Here is a 4,299-nt window from a genome sequence, read left to right as displayed (position 1 = left end):
GAAAGTGAAAGGATGAACAAAAGATACACCATGTTAAACCAATCCTAACAAAGCTGGTGAGTCAGTCAGGGTCCGTGGAAGAGACAGAAATTACATCAGTCATTTGAACAGGAAAGAAATTAATATAAAATTTTTAAATTAAAACCGTGATATAAGAATTCTATATGATTAAAGAATGACTACAAGGGGACCTGGGTCTGTAGCGCCGGGCAGCAGCCGTGGACCTCGGGGTCCGTGTCAGGGCGGTGCCGGGGAGTCCGCGCTGAGCCGGGTCCGCAGTGCCAGGCTGCGGCGGTTCCCCGTGGCGCTTGCTGTGGACGCTGGCCGGCAGGCCGCAGCGGCTCCCCTTCAGGGGCGAGCAGGGACGCCTGGAGCAGAGGCCCAGGGACGGGGGCTGCTCCCCTGGAGAGAGGAGAGAGGCTGTTCCAGAACCCTGGTCTGGGAGTCAGGAGCCCTGGGTTCCGTCTGTGCGTACTTGATGGAGCAAGACTTCTGGGTGCCACTTCATTTTATGATTTCCAGAAGCAAATATCCGGCCTTGCTTTGCTGCCTCACAAAGTTGTGCAGGCTGCTGAGTGTACAGTCATTGTGATCTCCTTTCTCTGTTATTGAAAAGAGGATAAAAATCAAGACTCTTCATGTAGGTGCCTGTTCTGCAGAGAGGATATTTTCCTTTGTGAATTTCTTTTCAGCTGACAAGACCAGCCCGGATGGCAGTGTTAAATGACTTAGAAAAGATGCGGAGAGGCAGGGAGCCTGGGCATCGGGGTTCGCATTTGGAGAAATTGAAGAAGCACGTGGAACAGAGAACAGGAGGGCAAAACATGCAAGAATGGTTGAGAGGAGAACATGTGCAAATATCCACACAGTCTTTTCCCAGGAGAATAGTGTTACTCTAACAATATCATCTTTGAGAAAGTACCTTGTAACTATCGTGAATTTAAGAAAGTTGCTACTAAACCTGGACTATTGGGTGGACACCCCTGCACTGTGTTACAAGTAGCATGAGTTCTTGGCAGATTCCACTGCAGAGGAAACACCAGAGACTTACCATGCAGAAGAAACCTTCAACGTGTAGTGAGTGTGGAAAATCCTTTACTCAGAGATCTTCTGTTACTCAGCATCAGAGGATTCGCACAGGAGAGAAGCCCTATGTATGCGGAACTTGTTTCCGGAAATAGTCAAATCTTAACATCTGAGGACTCATATGGGAGAGAAACCTTATAAATGTAATGAATGTGAGAAAGCCTTTCAAACAAAAGCAATTCTTGTCCAGCATCTGAGAATTCACACTGGAGAGAAACCCTATCAATGTCAGGAATGTGGCAGACCTCAGTCACAGCATATGCCTTACTCGCCATCAGAGGAGTCACTCTGGAAATAAACCTTATGCGTGTAATGAATGTGGGAAGGCCTTTAATCAGAGTGCACGCCTGCTGCAGCATCAGAGAATTCATTCGGGAGAGAAGCCCTACACGTGCGATAAATGTGGGAAAGCCTTGACTCAGAACTCTTCCCTTGTTGAACACGGGAGAACTCACACTGGAGAGAAACTTTAAGTGTAGCGTGTGTGGAAAGCCTTTCGGCAAGCAAGCATACCTTAGTGAGCATTACAGAATCCATACTGGAAAATCCTTTAGGCACCATTAGGCACCATTCAGCTCTTGTTCAACATCAGAAGCTTCATATTGGAGAATAAAACTTGGGGTATAGTCAGTGTAGAAAGACTTGTGTGAACACTCCATTTTCCCCTAAATTCTTAAAAGTTTAAGACTCAATCCACAGTTGGGATGAATGTTTTGTATGTTGAGCAAGAGGCAGTTAAGAAAACAGACTTAGCACCAGATAGTCTTGAGTTTGATGCCATCTCTGCCACTTCTCTAGGTATGTGACCTTAGCCCCTCTGAGCCTTGGTTTCCCCAACCCCCTTGTTCCCAGATAATAATGAGGATACTTGCTAGGGTTGTCTTGAGAATAAATTGAGCTGTACATAATAAATAATTGCCAATAATTGGTTGAGTTATAGATGTTCCAAATTTTTATAAATTTGGCCATTAAAAACAAGCAAAATTCAGCACTAGTTTTTTTTTGGGTTCTCAATGTATTATCTCTCACATTGTTGACATTCCTGGGCCATTACCACATCCTAGGATGTTGGCCTCTCCAGTATTGGACATATGGTGCCCTTGATAAGCCTATCCTTGAAAAGGGCATCAGGAAGGGACTAGAAAGATCTTGGGCTTTGGAAGTGATATGCCCTTCTCAGTGCATCATCAGGTCATGATGTCAGTATGACTTATTACCGGTAATGGTACCTTTGACCATTTAAATAAGGTGGCCTCTCTCTGGTTTCTCCATTGTAAAGCTACTAATTCTCCTTTTATAATATCTTGAAAGGATAATTTGAGATTATAAATATTCTGCTTTTCAATATTTTTGGCTACTCATTTTGACATTTTTTGATGATTTCGTCCAATATCACTTATGTATTAGTTTCCTATGGCTGTTGTAACAAATTAGCACAAGCTTGGTGGCTTAGAACAGAAATGCATTTTCTGAGTTCTGGAAGCCACAAGTTTGTTAGGCTGAAGTCAGGGTATTGGCAGGGCTGTACCCTGAAGACTTTAGGAGTGTATGTCCCTTGTTTCTTCCAGCTTCTGGTGGCTGCTGGAGCCACATCATTCCAATCTCTGCCTGTCTTCACATTACCTTCTTTGTGTCTCATCGCCCTCTGTTTGATGGCTTTTAGATAACCTAGTTTTATATCTTTATCTCAAGAGCTTTTATTTAATGCCATCTGCAAAATCTACCATGAAAGAAAACAACCACAGGTTGTAGGAAGTAGGACCTATCCCTGGAGGCTGCCATCCAACCCACTGCAACTGACTACTGTGGAATTTGCCAAATGGTGATTTTTCCATTTCCATCCTTCCTTCTTTACCCTCACTTATTTAATAGTTGATTTATAGCCATAAGAACTTTTGTTACATGAGTTGCAATCTACTACTAGCATTTATTTTGTTGTTCAAATCGTCCCAGATTTGGCTGTTGGTAATTAGCGTCCTACTATAAAGACCTATCCCTTCCCCTGCACATCTGTCCTTTTGACATGCTCCCAGTATTCTCTGAGCATGTTCTTTCTTTTGGGCACAAGATGTTCCAGGCTCCTCTTTATTATCCCTGCCTCTGCTTGGGAGTCACACGATTGGCCTACCTGTCTGCTCTCGTTAATATGCTACATTCCTGAGAAGCAATGGGGGAGTTCACAGTGGAAGAGGACTAGGCTCTCTTCTCTGGCCCCAAACTCATCTTTCTCAGCAAAATACACCCTGCCATTTACAGAAGGTGAAGCAGTTTTCTTAAGGTTGCTCAGCAGATCTCATAGGCCACCGTATCTTAGTCTTTCATCACAAGATGTGCTTCCTGGCTGATAACTCTTACACTTATTATTGTTAGAAATATCACCTGTGATAAATAATCAGTATGATAAATTTCAAGATTTAAGACCTTTTCCTCTGGCTGAATAGCTCAGTTAGTTAGAGCGTTGTCCCCATGTGCCAAGGTTGTGGGTTTGGTCCCCAGTCAGGGCACATATGCATAAAGGAGTGAAACAACAAATTGATCTTTCTCTTTCTCTCTTGCCCTTCTTCTCTAACAATCAGTTATTAATTTTTTTTTAAAGTAAAAAAAAAATGAATTACTACAAGATTATGCGAGGTTAAAAAATTGCAAGGGAACAAAATATTTACTACCCACAGGCTGAGGGAGAATGAACAGAGAAAGAACTAAGAATTTACAAGAGCACGCTACAAGGCTAAGATTAGGCTTCTTTGGATAGACTGTGATTGCAACAGGAAAATGTAGGAAATGTTCTAGATGGTGTTGTTGGACAAGTGCTGGTTTATATAGATATAGGTCTACATGTATCTATTGACCTGCCTATCATCTATGTATCTATTATCTAGTTATTTATCATCTCTCTATCATCTCTTTATCATCTATCTGACATAGACCTATTGATAAAGGTCTGCCTTTAAGAATTAGGTAACAAGGTATGCCCAATGAGGTTGGTAATAAAATAATAGGTGAGGCTGAGATAACTCATGGGGATTGAATAAAACGTGAATACAAGAGGACCCAAATAAAAGATTAGGTGACAATAGGTCCATTATATTAAGAAAAAACGATAAGATGAAATGAGCAGGAATAGCAAAATGTTATCTTATAAATCAAAGAAAGATAGAGCAACATATAGCATATCATATTTACCAAAAATATTTAAGCTGGAAGGAATGGCTG

The 4,299-nt window shown here is 42.0% G+C and overlaps 1 pseudogene; it reads left to right on the top strand.

The window, feature by feature from the left end:
• Positions 1-1,004: 1,004 nt before the first annotated feature.
• LOC150007473 (uncharacterized) lies at positions 1,005-1,699 on the top strand (annotated as a pseudogene).
• The last annotated feature ends 2,600 nt before the right edge of the window (positions 1,700-4,299 follow it).

The sequence above is a fragment of the Furipterus horrens genome, unplaced genomic scaffold, assembly GCF_987537825.1.
Source record: "Furipterus horrens unplaced genomic scaffold, mFurHor1.1.pri manual_scaffold_6, whole genome shotgun sequence".
In the NCBI taxonomy this organism is placed as follows: domain Eukaryota; kingdom Metazoa; phylum Chordata; class Mammalia; order Chiroptera; family Furipteridae; genus Furipterus; species Furipterus horrens.
Note: the sequence above shows the minus strand (reverse complement) of the source record. Positions and strands in the feature narration are given on the sequence as shown.